Here is a 19,018-nt window from a genome sequence, read left to right on the forward strand (position 1 = left end):
GCCTAAATAATTTCTTTTTAATGCCTATATCATTTAGGATAGAAATTCCCAGAATCCGTAGTGCCCCAGGACTGGGGGATGCAGCCACAGACTCTCCTTATGCACATGGTCAGGAAGGGCAACTGGGCCAGGTCATCCCTAAAGAAACACCAGCCCCAATCATTATCAAGGTAGCAAAGACACAACTCTCCAGTTCTCTGTTTGCAAGTGAGACCTTTTCTCCCTGTAACGAACTCCATATGGAACAAATTATAGTAGATATTTCCAATCTGCCTTTTAGAGTCTCTGTACTGATTTACCTTCTAGCCTGCAGTATGCTACGAGACTAGTGTTCTTTATTTCCTCCTTGTGTATAGCTGTATAGTATTCCACTGTGCGGATGTTTATCTAAACATCTTCCCATTGATGTATATTTGGCTTGTTTCCAACCTCTTACTAAATTAAACATGAGGCAGTCAGCATGTGTGTGCAGTGACCTTTGCTTACAAGTGTAGACATCTCTGCAGGACAAATTCTGTGAAGTGGAATTGAAGAATCAAAGACCGTTTGCACTGTACAATTTCACTTATGATAGAAAGTCCATTTCTATTAGCTGATTTGATGGCACAGGCTTTCCCATAACTTTACCAAAAGTAGTGTTGTACTATTAAATTTTAAATCTTTGTCAATCTTTTTATTTCTACTTTTAATGAACATTTTCCTAATTAAGAGTGAGGTTGAACATCTCTTGCACATGTTGATAAGTTATTTGTTTTCTTTTTATGGAAGTGGTTTCCTTATTTTTTGCTCTTTTACTTTGGATTCTTTAAAAATATTACTTTTACAAATGTGTATTAAAATGAATCTTGTTTTCTCTCTTTTGTTACAAAATATTGCCTTTTAACTTTTGGAGGATACTTTTGATGAATTTCTACGAAGTTAAATTCCTCCACTTTTTTTCTTCTACAGCCAGAAAATCCATCCATTTCCCCAAAAGTTTTAGGGGACTCCCTTTACCAGATGTGACATTTTAGCTTACTCGTGTGTCTGTCTCTGAGTTTTCTATTCTGTTTCATGAGTCTATTTTCTTATTTTTGCAATGGTGCCACACTGTTTGTATTTTTGTGACTTTGTAATTGTTCCTTTAACATTATTTTTTCTTTTTTGGAGACAAGGTCTCTCTTTGCTACTATAATTGGAAACCTTTACATAAGTGTCCAATATAGGAATGAGCTGAATAAAATACGAAATACTCAGAAAAAAAAGCTGTAATACACACTGTTGAGTGACAAAAGCAAGTTATAAAATGTATAGCTATATATATGCAAAAGGGAAAAAGTATATAGATGTACATGAAGATAGATGACTCATAGACAATTCATAGATAGAAGATACATCGTAGATGATGATTATTGATAGCTGAAATAGAGGAGAGAGAGATAAACAGACAATTCTATGGCTCTAGAGATCCATTTGGAGAAAGGGAGGGGATTAAGTGGGGTGGGAGGATTGTCAAGGATAACCCTTGTTTTATCTGTAATATCTCCTTTGGTGCAAGAAGAACTTGTTCTCATCATTGTTTCTGTAAATTAATGCTCATTTTTCATGTGGTATATATACACAATTGAATATCATTCAGCCTTAAAAACAGAAAAAAAAAATCATTTGCCACAACATGGAAGAACCTGGAGGACCTTATGCTAAGTGAAGTAAGACAGGCACAGAAAGACAAACACCATGATCTTACTTATCTGAAGTAAGTAAAACTTGATCTAAAATAGTCAAGCTCATAGAAGCAGACAGTAGAACAGTGGTTACTGGAGGCCAGGGCTGAGGGGAAGGGAGAGGAAATAATGAGATGTTGGTTAAAGGGTACAAGTTTCAGTTAAAGAGGAATAAGTTCAGATCTATTGGACACAGCATGGTGACTTTAGTTAACAATGTATTGTATTACCTAAAAATACTAAAAAAGAAAAATTTCAAATGTTCTTACCGCAAATATGATAAGTAAACGAGGTGATGGGTGAGTTCAGTACCTTGATTTAATAACTGTAGATTGTACATATATATCATAATATCACACATTACTTTATAAATATATATAAATAAATTTTCTCAATTAAAAGTAAAAAGCAAATTTTAAAAAAACTCATTTCCCAAAACTCGTTTATTGAGAAAATTTTTTTAAATCTCAGAGATATATATATGTTTTTGTTTCTTTTTTTTCCTTTTTTTTTTTGAGACAGAGTTCTGTCACCCAGGCTGGAGTGCAGTGGCGTGATCTCAACTCACTGAGGGTTCAAGTGATTCTCATGCCTTAACTTTCCGAGTAGCTGGGACTACAGGCATATGCCTGGCTAATTTTTTCTATTTTTAGTAAAGATGTGGTTTCGCTGTGTTGGCCAGGCTGGTCTCGAACTCCTGGCCTAAAGTGATCTGCCCACCTCAGCCTCCCAAAGTGCTGAGATTACAAGCATGAGCCACCATACATTGTTAATGCGCAGACCTGTGTGTACTTTATATACTTTCATTTACACAGAAATGGGGAGTGTGTGTTTATATAAATGTGGGCCTCAGGACAGCCATTTTCTGGAAGAATGCTCAGAAAACTATTGACCACAGTCACCACTAAGGTGGAGCTTAATAAGGAAGCTCATTTTTATCATAAACTCTTTTGGACACTTTTTTTTAACCACGTACATAATTTTGCTTGAAATCTTGGTTTGATATTCCAGAATATGGGTCTGGGCAAAGATTTTCTGTGTAACATCTCAAAAACACAGGCAACCAAAGCAAAAATAGACAAATGGGATTACATCAAGCTAAAAAGCTTCTGCACAGCAAAGGAAACAAGAAAGTGAAGGAACAACCCATAGAATGGCAGAAAATATTTCCAAACTATCCATCAAACAAGAGATTAATAACTAGAATATATAAGGAGTTCAAACAACTCAACAGTAAGAGAAAAAAACAACAAATTATATAATTTTGAAATGGGCAAAAGATCTGAATAGACATTCCTCAAAAGATGACATACAGATGGCCTCAAAAGATGGCCAACAGGTAGATGGAAAAATGCTCAGTGTCACTAATCATCATAAAAATGCAAATTAAAACCACATGGATATATCATCTAACCCAGTTAAAATGGCTTTTATCAAAAAGACAGGCAGTAATAGACGCTGGTGAGGATATGGAGAAAGGAGAACTCTCACACACTGTGGGTGGGACTATAAATTAGTGCAGCCACTGCAGAGAACAGCATGGAGGTTCCCCAAAAAAACTAAAACTAGAACTACCATATAACCCAGAAATTTCACTACTGCCTATATATCCAAAATAAAGAAAATCAATATATTGAAAAGATGCCTGTACTCCCATGTTAATTGCAACACTATTCACAATAGCCAAAATATGGAATCAAGCTAAGTGCCCATCAGTGAATGAATGGGTAAAGAAAATGTGGCATATCTACACAACGGAATACTATTCAGCCATTTAAAAAGACTGAAATTTTGTTATTTGCAGCAACATGGATGGAACTGAAGGCCATTGTGGTAAGAAAAATAAGTCAAGCACAGAAAGACAAATATTGCATGGTGTCACTCATATGCAGGAGCTGAAAAAAATGGAGTTCATGAAAATAGAAAGTAGATTGGTAGAGGGAAGGGGGGATGAGGAGAAGTTGATTAATGGGTACAAATGTATGGTTTGATAGGAGAAATAAAAACAGTGCTCAAGCTGGGTATGGTGGCTCACGCCTGTAATTATAGCACTTTGAGAGGCTTATGTAGGCAGATCACCTGAGGTCAGGGGTTCGAGACAAGCCTGGCCAACATAGTGAAACCCTGTCTCTACTAGAAATAGAAAAATTAGCCAGGCGTGGTGGCACATACCTGTAGTGCCAGCTACTCGAGAGGTTGAGGCATGAGAATCACTTGAACCCGGGAGGCTGAAGTTGCAGTGAGCTGAGATCACGCCAATGCACCCCAGTCTGGGCAACAAGAGTAAAACTCTGTCTCAAAAAAGAAAAAAAAAAAAAAAAAACAGTACTCGACAGATCAGTGGGATGACTATAGTTTGCTGGTCCTCTCTAGTACACCCTCCACAATAACCCTAGAAAGATCTTCTGATACCAGATCTGACCGTTCCCTCCCTCCTCCAATGCATCCCTAGCCTCCCCATTGCTCTCTGGTAAAAGCCAAAGTCATTAACATTTTCCCCAAGGCTTCCATAGCCAGTCCCTGCTACCATCTCCAGTTTCATCATCTCCTTATGACCGAATCTCTCCCCATCTCTCTCCTCCTTCTCTTTGCTCCTTTCTCTCAACCCAGGAGATCATACTGACCTAGAGCCACTGTTCCCCAACTGCACCCAAATATCTACTGACCATCATTCAGGGTCTCAACTGAGACACTTGCTATACCCCCGAGTCATGCTTCTCTTACTGTAAACCCCATCCCTGCCCATGTGGTCTGGGAGTGTCCTGACCAGGGACTGCTCCCATGTGGGCAGGAAGCACCTGGAAAACAAGTCCCTGGGTTGCATCCTTCCCAAGGTCTCCAGAGCACAGACAGGTAATGTGAAAAGAACTGGGGGTGGGAATACAGTGTGGGAGCGTTTACTGAATGAGGACTGGGTGGATGAACAATCCAGACGTTCCGGACGATAAATGAATGATTTTTACTCTGAGGTCTCCTTCATGAATCCCTGTACTGGACATAAGGATGGGAATTAGGGAACAGAAGGGCAAACATTAAGGAAGTGAAAATGGTCGAAAAAATATTTCCTGGAGAAAAGGAAGGGAGTGACGTTCATTTGCGGAACATGTGCTAAGTTGCATCATCTTCTCTCACTTATTGTCGCTAATTCTCTCAGCACTCCAGTCTTTCCTTTTTAATTTTCTTTCCCTTATTCCTTCAAATATTTATTTATCTACATTTTTATTTTAACCTATATCTAATATACTTGTTGTCTACATGTTGCATATCTCTCTCTCTCTTTTTTTTTTTTTTTTTTTTTTTTTGAGATGGAGTCTCACTCTGTCGCCCAGGCTGGAGTGCAGTGATGTGATCTCGGCTCACTGCAGCCTCCACTTCCAGGGTTCAAGCGATTCTCCTGGCTTAGCCTCCCAAGTAGCTGGGACTACAGGCTTGTGCCACCATGCCCACCTAGCTTTTGTATTTTTAGTAGAGATGGGGTTTCACCATATTGGCCAGTCCGATCTTCAAATCCTGACCTCATGATCTGCCCACCTCAGCCTCCCAAGTAGCTGGGACTACAGGCTTGTGCCACCATGCCCACCTAGCTTTTGTATTTTTAGTAGAGATGGGGTTTCACCATATTGGCCAGTCCGATCTTCAAATCCTGACCTCATGATCTGCCCACCTCAGCCTCCCAAGTAGCTGGGATTACAGGCACCTGCCACCACTCCCAGCTAATTTTTTTGTAATTTTAGTAGACATAGGGTTTCACTATCTTGGTATCTTGGCCAGGCTGGTCTTGAACTCCTCATCTCATGATCCAACCGCCTCAGCCTCCGAAAGTGCTGGGATTGCAGGCATGAGCCACCATGCCTGGCTGCATCTCTATTTATATTTATTTCAATAGTTTGGGGGGTACAGGTGGTACATGGATAAGTTCTTTAGCCATGATTTCTGAGGTTTTAGTGCATTCATTACCCAAGCAGTGTAGGCTGTACTCAATATGCAATCTTTTCTCCCTAACCCCCTCCCACCCTTGTCTTTGAGGCCCCTAAGTCCATTATATCATTCTTATGCCTGTGAGTAGCACACATTGAACCCAATATGGAGTTTTTTGTCCCTCATCCCCCTTCCACCTTCCCTCTTCTGAGTCTCCAGTGCCCATTAAACCCTTCTGTATGCCTTTACATACCCATTGCTTAGCTCCCACTTATAAGTGAGAACATATGACATGTGGTTTTCCATTCCTGAGTTGCTTCACTTAGAATAATGGCCTCCAGCTCCAGCCAAGTTGCTGCAAAGCCGTACTTCATCCTGTTTGATAGCTGAGTAGTACTCCATGGTGTACATATACCACATTTTCTATATCCACTCATTGGCTGATGGCCACTTAGGTTGGTTTCATATTTTTGCAAATACAAATTGTGCTGCTAAAAACATGTGTGTACATGTGTCTTTTTCATATAATGACTTCTTTTGAGGGTTTGGATACCAGTAGTGGGATTGCTGGATCAAGTGGTAGTTCTACTTTTAGTTCTTTAAGAAACAGTAGCCCAGGTCTTTCTGTCCTAACAGCCTGTAGTCTTTCCCCTGCTAGCGAGGCTGGCCCTGCCTGTGGTCCTCTGCTTCTGTTCCCAGTAAGCAAAAGTGGCAGAACTGACAAAACAACTTCCCCACTTCCCATTTGGGGAGCAGAGCCAATGAGAGGGCCTCAGGAACCAGCCAGAAGAACCTGCACTCATCATTCAATCTCTTTAGGCTCGTGGTCCTTCAGAAGCTCTTGCACCTCCTGCTGGCAGCGCTCTTGGTATTCTGGGTGCCTTGCAAGGTTGTATAGGACCCAGGAGAGGCCACTGATAGTGATGTCATGGCCTGAGGGGCAGCAAAACAGGCTTGAGTCTCTGGGCTGCTTCAGCACCAGAGGGTGGAAAGCGCCCACGCATCCAGGTCCTCAGGAGGATGGTGGGGTTGTGGGAGGATGGGCTGAATGGAGTGATGCAGGGTTCATCTCCCACATCCCTGGGATGGAGAGGCCCTTGTCCCTACTGTAGTCCCACACTGGGACCCTCACCCTCAAACGCGAAGGTGTCAACTTCTGCTCTTATTTCCTCATCAGACAGCTTCCCATCTTCATCCTGGTGAGAAGGCAAGACACACACACACACACACACACAGATCACACTAGCTCTGAAGGATCATCAGTCTAAAGTCAGACAATCTCTGAAGACCCCTCTTTCCAGAAACCCAAGCCCACCCTGCACACATAGATATCTCTTGGTCACCATCACCAGAGCCCCTAACCCACAGGCTTCCTCCCTGGCCTCCTGGTCTCCTCTTTTGTCCCCAGTGGGAGGACTCAATGACCTATGAAAATTTTCATATTTCTGTATGATGAGAACTTTCTGAGAAAAAGTTCCTGGCAACCTGGGCTACAAGATAATTGGCAATTTGCTTTGCAAGTTAGAGATTAAATATTACTCCAAAAATATTTGCTCACATTCTAGAGCGCTAAATCCATAGACTTTTATCTTATGTCCCCTGGAGATATTTGGGTTGTAAGTGTACAGACTATGGCATCTCACTAAAGAGGATTTGTTTATGCTCCAGAACAAAATACTCTCTCCTCCCTGCATCCCCCACCTGTCTGTCTCCCTCTTTCTCTTGCTTTCTCTCTCACTAGAGGTCAGAAATAGAAGATATGCCAAGACTTGTAATGTAGGGCACCTCTCCTAGGGTGCAAACTCTGCTGCACATAGAGGTAAAAACATTGAATTCCCCTGGGAGGAATTTGATTTGGGAATGGAGAGCCAGTGCCACAATCCTACTCTGGCTGCTAGTATTGCTGTGAACAATAAATGGGCTGCTCTGATCTAGGCGTTTAATGCGTCTATCACAACAGACATATACATAGAAAAACATAGGCATAGACTCAGACACATAGACAAAAACATAGGCATGGATATAAATACAAAGACCTAGGCATAGAGAAATATGTAGACATAGAAATAGACAAAGATAGACATAGAGAAAGACATAGACAGATACGGATAAATACACGGATATAAACAAAGACATCAACATAGACATCGACAGACATAGACAAAGAGAAAGACACAGATACAGAAACAGACACAGGCACACAAATACACATAGACGTAGACAAAGACACAGAAAAAGGCAAAAAGCTAGAGATAGACACAGATATACACACAGATACTGGCATGAACAAAGCTATAAACATAGACAGAGGCATAAACAAAAGCATAGACAGAGAAAAGACACAAAGACATGGACATATACAGACCCAGACAAAGACACAGACATAGAAAAGACACAAAGACATGGACATAAGGAAGACACAGGCGAAGACACGGACATAAACACGCATGTCTACAGCTGGGCAAAGACAGGCAAAGACATAGTCATACAGACACATAGTCATACACACAGACTCACACATAGACAATGACACAGACAAGACACCAACGTAGATAGAGATGTAGATGTATAGATAAAAATGTGACACACTAGCTTATTAACTTGTAAATAGAGTATCAGACTTGTCAGTTTCACACCTAGAGGTCCCCTGCTGTTTGTGTCCCACACAGTCATCTCTAAAACCTATCTCTGACCTGTCCCTCCCCTCCTCAAGCAATTTCCATTGCTCCCCAGTGTACTCTGGATCACATCCAAGTTCTTTGATCTGACATTTGACATGAAGCTTCCTTCTACTTTTTGAATTCAGATCCCAGAGAACGCCACCTTACTCAGCAGGAGCACATCAATGAAATCCAAAGTCTTGGATTTGGCCTTTATTTGGTGGAAATCATCAACACCCTGGCTAGTAAGGGTGCAGCACTGCTCCTGGATGATGGCTTCTGTGAAGTCATGCACCAGGCGCAGGCCCTGCCAAAATGCTGCCCATCAGGGGTGAGATAATACAGAAAGTCCATGTGCAGGAGGATATTCCAGTTTCTTTTTGCCACAAGAGAACTGAGCTCCAAGATGGCGGCAATATAGTCACTGGGCTTCCTGCAGGATAAGGGCAGAAAGGGAGGCAACAACTTAACACACCTGAAGCCACAGGAGCACCTCCCACCAGCATCCAGGAGCTACCTCCTATCAGGAAACACAGTATCCAGAAACAGATGTCCCCACAGTTAGAGTGAGGATCAGCCATGAGATTGATTGTCCAAACTCTCTTATCTCCCTGATTTCCATCTCTATGAGCTTCTCCGTGCCCCTGGGCACCCAGACCATAGCTTGAGCATCATGTTCTTATTCTGTCTCCCCTGCCCCCAGTATAGAATTCTGTCCCTTCTCCTTCCTAAAACTATCCACAAAGCTCAGACTTACTGTTCTTCCAGCTGGTCCAAAGTCCATGCCCCACCCTAGTATCTTTGCATCCAATGTCAACTCCATGCAACATCTACATTACAGTCAGTCCTCCACAGAGTTCAGCTCTGACCATGCCCATCTGCTCAAACCCCTTCAAGGGCTCCCTAGAAATCTCATGATAGCATTTATACCAGTCATTTAGACTGTGACGTAACTCCTCCGGGTACTTCTGGTTGCCCCGATGAGGTAGGCACTTCTGGTTGCCCCGGTCAGTCCTCTCTCCCCAACCTACTTCTTTGGAGTCATGGCTCAAGTTCTCAGGTCCTGGGCAAAGACTCACTCCTGACAATGGCTGAAGACACATTTCTGCAGACTATCCAAGGTCTTGAGGCTGATGTGCTCAAACATGTCCAGATGGGCACTGCCCTCCTAGGCCAGAAGCTGCCACTTGGCCTAGCCAGAGAAGGGGACACAGCTGGGGCTGGTCCCTAGTTCCTTTGAGTCCTTCCCCAAGTCCAACCATCAAGACAGACTTCTCCAAAGCCAACTTCTTTGTCTTCTCCCCAGGAACCCCTCCCCACGGAGGACGAGCTTGTGTTGGGAAAAACAACTGTTACTATCAAGAGACGAAGACCCAGGACTGGGGTTCAGGAGAACCTGGATTCACGTTCTACCCTGGCATGCCCTTGGTCAACACATTAACCTCCCTTCCCCTGTCAAATCTTCAGGAACAGTTGAGATGATGTACCTTGGTGCCACATAAACAAGGTTAGAAATCCTGCTCCACTATTCCAACCTCGATTATTAGCTAGGTGAACTTGGGCAAGCTCCCTAATCTCTCAGACCTACAGTTGCATCATCTACACTGGGGCAGAAATAATCTCTTATTCACAGAGTTGTTAAAAGTTAATTAGTCAATATATACTTGCATCGTGGAATGGGAACATGGCATTGTTTCTGGTCAATAGGGTGCGTACTCAACCAATGTTGGATTTCCTCATATGCATTGTTATAAACTGATTATGACAATTTATTACACTATCCCTATGTTGGGAGAGGTAGTCCTCCATTTGCCCTGAGTATCCTTTCTGGGTACACCAAGAAGGTAAGACACTGATATTCTTAACTGGAGCCATTTCTGAGAGTCGTGTTTGCAGAGAACAGCCTTGAGGGATGAGGTAATGACTCCCTTTTGGCACTTATCAGGCTTGCTATAAAAGCAGATTTCCTAAGCCTAATGCTCCATCCCTGTAATGCAATATACTATGTCAGCAAGCATCAGTAGAAGCCCACCTGTGTTGCCCCAAGGGATTTGCATGGCTTGAGGAAAAAAGCAAACCAACAAGAAACACATGCTCCTTGCTGTACTATGAGTAATAAATCATGCTTTGTCTCTTACCCACAAATCTCATGTCTTCTGGCAGAATCCATGAAACCATAACAAGCTAACTTATCAATTTGCAAGTTTTTTTGTAAATCCTAGAGATGTCACAAAGCCCTTTCCCAAATTCTTCACTTGCCCCCCATATCCATACCCTTTGAAATGTGATTTTATTCAGTGACTTCCAGTAAGAGACAGAGTATTTTTTTCTCCCCCACCACTTTTTGATTCTCTGTTGGACTTTTGGCTTTCTTTGACAAAATACAATGTGAAATTGATGAGGTAATAACTAATGAATCTAACCTGCCTCGTCTCACTCCCTGGAACGCTATCTGCCATGTGAACCACAGGGTACCTTCTGGAGGGATGGAATCGCTGGAGGAAAGTCAAGGAGTCCCAGCTGAGGACATCTGTATCAGTTTGAAGCCATCTAAAACTCAAACATTTGAGAGAACTGAGCCAAGACCAGCAAGGCTGCCTACCTGACCCACAACTGCTCATGTACCATGAATATCCCTTGCACATCCAGAAGAACTCACTGATATGGTTGGGCTGTGTCCCCACCCAAATCTCATCTTGAATTGTAGTTCCCATAATCCCTGTTTGTCATGGGAGACACCTGGTGGGAGGAAATTTAATCCTGGTGGTGGTTACTTTCATGGTGTTCTCATGATAGTGAGTGAGTTCTCACAAGGTCTCATGGTTTTATAAGGGAATTTTCCCCCTTTTGCTCAGCACCTCCTCTTGCTGCTGCCACGTGAAGAAGGATGTGCTTGCTTCCCCTTCCATCATGATTTTAAGTTTCCTGAGGCCTTTCCAGCCCTGCAGAACTGTGAGTCAACTGAACCTCTTTCTTTGATAAATTATCCAGTCTTGGATATGTCTTTATTAGCAGCATGAGAATGAACTAATATAGTAAATTGGTAGAGTGAGGTGCTGCTGTAAAGATACCCAAAAATGTGGAAGTGACTTTGAAAATGGGTAACAGGCAGAGGTTGGAACAGTTTGGAGGGCTCAGAAGAAGACAGGAAGATTTGGGAAAGTTTGGAACTTCCTAGAGACCTGTTGAATGGCTTTGACCAAAATGCTGATAGTGATATGGACAATGAAGTCCAGGCTGAGGTGGTCTCAGGTGGAGGTGAGGAAGTTGTTGAGAACTGAAATAAAAGTGATTCTTGCTATGCTTTGGCAAAGAGGTTGACAGCACTTTGCTTCTGCCCTAGAGGTCTGTGAAACTTTGAACTTGAGAGAGATGATTTAGGGTATCTGGCAGAAGAAATTTCTAAGCAGTAAAGCATTCAAGAGAAAGTAGAGCATAAAACTTTGAAAACTTTTCAGTCTGATGATGCAATAGAAAAGAAAACCCCATTTTCTGGGGAGAAATTCAAGCCTGCTGCAGAAATTCACAGAAGTAACAAGGAGCCAAATGTTAATCACCAAGACAATGGGGAAAATGACTCCAGAGACCTCTGTGGCAGCCCCTCCCGTCACAGACCCAGAGGCCTCAGAGGAAAAAAATGGTTTCTTGGGCTGGACCCAGGGCCCCTTTGCTGTGTGCAACCTAAGGGTTTGGTGTCCTGCATCCCAGCTGCTCCAGCCACAGCAAGTGGCCAACATACAGCTTGGGCCATGGCTTCAGAGGGTGCAAGCCCCAAGCCTTGGCAGCTTCCATGTGGCGTTGAGCCTGTAGGTTCACTGAAGTCAAGAACTGAGGTTTAGGAACCTTGGCCTAGATTTCAGAGGATGTACGGAAATGCCTGATGTCCAGGCAGAAGTTTGCTGCAAGGCTAAGGCCCTCGTGGAGAACTTCTGCTAGGGCAATATGGAAGGGAAATGTGGGGTGCAAGCCCCCACACATAGTCCCTACGGGGGCACTATCTAGTGGAGTTGTGAGAAGAGGGCCACTCAAGATCGCAAAATGGTAGATCCACTGACAGCCTGCACTGTGCACCTGGAAAAGCCACTAACACTCAATGCCAGCAAGTGAAAGCAGCTAGAAGGGGGCCTGTACCCTGCAAAGCCACAGGGGTGGAGCTGCCCAAGGCCATGGGAGCCCACCTCTTATATCAGCATGGCCCGAATGTGAGACATGGAGTCAAAGGAGTTCATTTTGGAACTTTAAAGTTTAATGACTGCCCTACTGCATTTTGGACTTGCATGGGGCCAGTAGCCCTTTTGTTTTCAACAAGTTCTCCCATTTGGAATGGTGTATTTCCCAATGCCTGTACCACCATTGTATCTAGGAAGTAACTAACTTGTTTTTGATTTTATAGGCTCATAGGCGGAAGGGAATTACCTCATCTCAGATGAGACTTTACACTGTGGACTTTTGAGTTAATGCTGAGATGAATTAAGACTTTGAGGGACTGTTTGGAAGGCATGATTGGTTTTGAAGTGTGAGAACAAGAGATTTAGGAGGGGGCAGGGATAGAAGATGTGGTTTGGCTGTGTCCCCACCCAAATCTCATATTAAATTGTAGCTCCCATAATTCCCAAGTGTCATGGAAGGGACCAAGTGGGAGATAATTGAATCATGGGGGTGAGTCTTTCCCATGTGGTTCTCATGAGAGTGAATAAGCCTCTCAAGATCTGATGGCTTTATAAAGGGGGAGTTCCCCTGCATACACTCTCTTGCCTGCCACCATGTAAGATATGACTTTGCTTCTCATTCACCTTTCACCGTGATAGTGAGGCCTCCCCATCCATGTGGAATTGTGAGACAATTAAACCTCTTTCCTTCATAAAGTACCCAGTCTCAGGTATGTCTTTATTAGCAGCATGAGAACAGACTAATATACCAGCCACCTGTCTCAGAGACTTGTTAGCAATCATAAAACCTTATTGTTTTAAACCAATGAGTTTTCAAGTGGCTTCTTACTCAGCGACAGCTACTATACAATCTTCGTCATGACCTTCTTGAGTTTACAAGAGGAAACGTAGAAACAGACACCTTCTGGGCACCTACTATGCACCAGGGACATGACTCCATTACATCACCTTGACCATCTTTTAAGTAGGGATTATTACCCCCATTTTACAGATGAGGAAACCAAGGCTCAGAGAGGAAAAGCAATGACCAATGCCACCCAGCAGAGCCAAAATTCTAGACCAGGTCTGTCTGTGGTGCCTCCACCCCAAGGCTGCAGCTGGAACTCTGGGTTCAAAGAACTCAGTGCATGATGTTCACACTGTCAGTGAAAATCTTCATATAGGGCTTCAGGATGTTGAAACGGAAGACAGGCATCAGCATCCAATGGTGGCGGCTCCACTTGTCACCAGCACTCACCAGGAGCCCACCCCCTAGTAGAAGCAGCCAAGGGCCATGGGCAAGGGTATCTCCCTCTTCTTGCCCACCCCCTAAGGATTTTCCCACCCTTGTTCACCTACAGGTACTCACCCAGCCAGGGCTTCAGGAACTTGTAAAATGCCTCGTCTTTTGGAGCAATGGTGGCTGACATGAATGAGGACCATCAGAAACCGTGGAGAACAGTGAGGGAGGGACTTTGGGTATGGGGTGAGGCTCCAAGCCAGATACCACACTTCCCCCCTCAAAGCACAGCATAGCAGGAAGAGGGCCAAGGCCAGGGAAAAAAAAAAGGTGGATAGGGAGGGGGAAGGGAGACCAGACCAAGCAGCAGTACAGTAGAGCAATAATGCAGTATAATATGGCACAGCACACCCCAGCACACTTCTACATGGCTGGTACATAGTCTAACATGTTCCGCAACACCTGAGCATAGCTCAATGCTCCACAAAATGCCTTTCAGGGACCTAGGACACTCTCTCTGCCTCAGCACTCTCTGCCTTCTCCAGACATACACCTGGAACATGTGACATGGCCCCGATATGTGTCAACATATGCTGACATGGCCACAAAATACATAACAAGCCCTAGCATGATACACTATGCTCTAACAAGGATCTTAGACACTTTGAAATGACCTTAGCATGCCCTGTAGGCAGGCCCCAGGTAGGATTAGGATTTAAATATGGTCCCTTTAATATCCCAAAAATGGCCCATGTCTGGTCCCAAACCTTCTGTAGTCATGATTCAAATATACCCTGATGCCTGTCTCAGATAGTACTCAAACAATGTCTCAGAATGTTTACAAAGGGACCCTGGGTTCCAGACATGAGGCACATCCCAAACATGGTCCAGACATCACCAGCAGAAGAAAGAGATCATCTCAAACAGAATCTCAGACAGAACCAGACAGACCCCACATACCTCAAACACTCTTGGCCACAGCTGAACCCTAGACATAACCATTTCCATATGATCCCAGGGGTAAACATATAGCAGGTGCAAACAAGTATGGCATATGCCAGGTGTAACCAGGCCCCAGATGTAAATATACACATGATAAGACATGGCCACAGAGCAGATGTGGCCATACAGCAGCTGCTGTCACACAGACACACCCCAGTCACAAGCAGACAGAACTAGAGGTAAAACATGTGGAAGTCTAGGGGAAAAGGAGGCAGTGACATCTCCACCACAGATGAAGGGGTGGCCTGCCCCTCCACACCTGTGGGCGTTTCTCGTTAGATGGAACGAGAGACTTGAGAAAAGAAATGAGACACAGAGACAAAGTATAGAGAAAGAAAATGTGAGCCCAGGGGTCTGGCGCTCAGCATGCAGAGGACCCACGCCAGCACCAGTCTCTGAGTTCCCTCAGTATTTATTGATCTCCAATTCCTCCCATAGAGAAAAGTCTACACATCAGGACCTTCCCTTCTCAGCAGCCCCCAAGGAAGCAGAAGTAACTCTAACTGTCCATCAGAACAGCAGCTCCCACCCAGAAGCATCTTCTGCATGCCAGGCTCTCACATGGGAATGTTCTCCCATTGCACCTGTGGACATACCCATCAATGCTTCCATTTCCAAATGAACAGACTGAAGCCATGCCCCCAAAAGGGAGAGCAGGTCTAAGTCAGAGGGCAAAATCTGGAAGAGCGGGGAGGAGTCAAGGAAGGCTTCTGAAAGGGGAAATGAGTGGCTAACTTTTATCCAGGTTGGGCAACAGGACCCACTGGGACATCTTAGTGGGGAGGAACAAAACAAGAGGAGGGTACCTCCAGAAAAGGAGGTGGAAAGCTGCCCACACATCTCTTCTGGCCCATGCATCTCTTCTGTGCCTTCATAACAGGAAACGGACCAGGCAAAGAGTGGTCCCTGGACAATGGGCTCAGGAGACCTCAAATCCAGCAATAAAGAATGTGGGAGCACCAGAGGCTCACTTCTCCATGCAGCCAACCCCTGCCCAGGAAGCCCTCAGAGTTGCATTAATGTAGGGGAGACAGACAGGAAAAGAATTCAAAGGAGGCTATGGATGGGAGGAGAAGGAGGTGAGAAAGGCATGGGTTAGTATAGCAGAGAAATGAGTGAGTGAGCAGAGGAATGAGTGAGTGAGGGGAGGAATGAATGATTGGGTACAGAGATGAGTCAGTGGAGAAATGCGTGAGTGAGGAGAGGAATGAGTGAGTGAAGAGAGGAATGAGTGAGTGGGTAGAGGAATGAATGAGTGAGCAGAGGAATGAGTGAGTGAGGAGAGGAATGAGTGAGTGAGCAGAGGAATGAGTGAGTGAGGAGGGCAATGAGTGACTGGGTAGAGGAATGACTGAGTGAGTAGAGGAATGCGTGAGCCACCTCCCTCTCTTCGCTGCCGTCCCACACCCCTGCCACCCTCAATACTCAGTTCCTTAAGCCCCATTCCCACCCCTCTGGATGTCCATCCACCTTGAGACCCCACACCCATCCTGCTGCCACACTTACCAGCCCCTGGTGACCCAAAGCCAGCTCTGTTCTGGGGGCTGTGGGAAACACCAGAGCCGGTGGCAGTTGTCATAGAAGGTGTAGGTCCAGGCCAGGACATGGGCCAGGAGCCAGGAGCCCCCAACTAGCATCAGGAGCAGCCACGAGGATGCTGCCAACGGCTGGAGGCCCAGCCAGGACAGGCTCAGCAGCGACATCCTGCAGAGCAGACGGGATGGAGGCTGAGTTCCTGAGTCCCAGAGAAAAGCCTGGAGAGCTCTGGGGAGAGTGGAGAGGGACAGATCAGGAACTGCTGAAGGCAGGGCAGGGAGGGCTCAGGAATGGGCAAACAAGGGCTGAGGTCTAAAGTCCAGAAAAGCCCAACCAAAACAAGCAGAGAGGTGGCTCTAGTGACCTGGTAATCACACAGAAAGGAAAAAGAGAGAGGGCTGATTAAAGTCCATAAAGGCCCAGCCTACATCACTGGGAGGCTGCCAGGGGTCCAGTTACCAGGAAACCACCAGTCTGCCAGGTCTGCAGCCTACAGCCACCCTAGCCTTGGGCAGTGCCTTTCACCATCCCAGGCCAGGACCCTCCAGCCCTGCCACCCCCAGCCTGGCACCTTCTGTCAGGAGCAGATTATACCACACAACCTCCTCTCCTCTTCTGCTGGGAGAACTTTGCCTCTGGCCCCTGATCTAGGGAAGGTCACGGGAGGCTGTACTGGGCTGGGTCAGTCAGTCTCCACAGGCTGGGTGCATCTCCCATGTCTGGGTGGGTAACCAAAACCTGGAGTTTGGCCAGCTGGGTACAGAGGACCCAGCTCAGGGTGCCCCAGCATGGGCACTGGATCCTCAGTCTCAGCATCTCCCTCACAGTTTAGAGGGGAAGTTGGGGAGTGTTTAAAGGGGACTCTGAGCCCCAAGCTTACGGTCACCCTGCCCTTCCAAGGCAAGGATATGGCAGGTACAAGCATGAACTTGAGAGTTCGCAGCCCGTTGAGCTGGGGCAGGCCAACCCAGCACTTTGGGAGGCTGAGACAGGCAGATCACTTGAGCCCAAGAGCTTGACACCAGCCTGGGCAACATGGAAAAACCTCGTCTCTCCAAAAAATAAAGCCAGGTGTGGTGTGCACCTATAGTCCCAGCTACTCAGGAGGCTGAGGCAGGAGGAGCGATTGAGCACAGAAGAACAAGGCTGCAGTGAGCTGTGAACAGCATTGCACTCCCACCTGGGCAACGGAACAAAACCCTGTCTCAAAAAAAAGAGGGTCAATACCAAATGCCAGTTTTGCTACATAAAGCATGCCTACTCATGCTGCCCGCTCTAAATAAAAAGTACCTATTCTGTGCCACTTTACCAGTGTACAGTGTGCCCACTGCATAAACTAGAAAATCTAGAAGAAATGGGTAAGTTCCTGGACATATACACCCTCCCAACACTGAATCAGGAAGAAATTGAATCCTTGACCACACCAGCAATGAGCTCTGAATTTGAAACAGTAATAAATAGGCAACCAACCCAAAAAAGCCCAGGGTCAGACAGATTCACAACTGAATTATATCAGATGTCAAAGAAGAGCTAGTCTATGTTGATAAATGGCGTGTCTTATTTTTGTGGCCTGCTGGGCCAACAAGTCTAATGCATTTGCTGTTTCATTAGTGATGATTTCTAGTGCTGCTTGTAACCTTATGATATGGTTAATCATATAAATTGGGGTGCAAATCATATAAATTTATGTCCAGGTAGCTGGCCCATAGTACCGAATTATTCTTTCAGGGGCTCAATCTGTGTCTTTTTAATCTTTTATTTTTATATCTCTTTTTATGTTTACATCTTTTTTGTTTCTTTTTCTAACTTCATCATAGATGGGATACCCTAAAGTTTCTCCCTGTTGCAGTGGGAGTAGGAAGAAAGACGGTCTAATTGTTCTAAACAGACAGGCCCCTGTCCATTTAGCTGACAACTGTCGGTATGCCTGTAGCTTACAGATCCAATAAAGACCAGGAGGCGCTTGCCAAGAATTTGGAGCTTTAAGCTGATACCAGGTGTGATTTAGAGAAGAGAAATGCGAGAACAGATTTGGATGAAGTGATCTGGAGTTATTTTTGCCTTGCCATAAGGTTTTTTCTAGGGTTTCATTATAATATTACTGTCCTAAACATGTTAATTCGCTTACTGGGTCTGTAAAAACTTTTCCTTAGCAAACAATACCGTATTTGCTGATAATAGAAGTTTTTAAGAGCTAGACGCTTGAGCTTGTGGGTGTCGGTTCAGAGGAAGAGTCAGTCAGAGTAAAATTATTTTGAGGCAATAACTTTCTTGCCTCCTAAGGCCATTGGCCTCCTGTGTTAGTTCCCCCTACAAACATAGCAGGAGGAGACATTTAAGCTGCTGGCAATGCTTTTGGCCAGTTGAGCAAACAGATTTATGGCTAAAGGGGAAGGTTCAGGCAACTCCTGGCTTATATGTTTATAAAATGACTTAGACTCGGAACTAATCTTCTTTGGATTATATTTACATAATGTATTAGTATGTGTTCCAAAATTGTATATGATTCCTGTGATTCTGATATGTCTTAGTATATGTTATCAGTAGTAATCATGATTACATAAAATTGTTGTATGCCACAGAAATACCCAAATTTACTTGTCAGTTATGTCTTTTAACCACAACTGTGCTCAAGACTTTTGTCTTTTGGTGGTGCATGCCTGTAATCCTAGCTACTCGGGAGGCTGAGGCAGGAGAATCACTGGAACCCAGGAGAAAGAAGTTGCCATGAGCTGAGATCGTGCCATTGCACTCCAGCCTGAGCAACAAGAGCAAAGCTCCATCAAGAAAGGAAGGAAGGAAGGAAGGAAG

General features: G+C 44.7%; 1 pseudogene; it reads right to left on the reverse strand.

The window, feature by feature from the left end:
* Positions 1–33: 33 nt before the first annotated feature.
* On the reverse strand, positions 34–13,850 carry LOC105519875 (annotated as a pseudogene).
* Between the last annotated feature and the right edge of the window lie 5,168 nt (positions 13,851–19,018).

Source organism: Colobus angolensis, unplaced genomic scaffold (assembly GCF_000951035.1).
Source record: "Colobus angolensis palliatus isolate OR3802 unplaced genomic scaffold, Cang.pa_1.0 Scaffold36, whole genome shotgun sequence".
Taxonomy (NCBI): Eukaryota; Metazoa; Chordata; class Mammalia; order Primates; family Cercopithecidae; genus Colobus; species Colobus angolensis.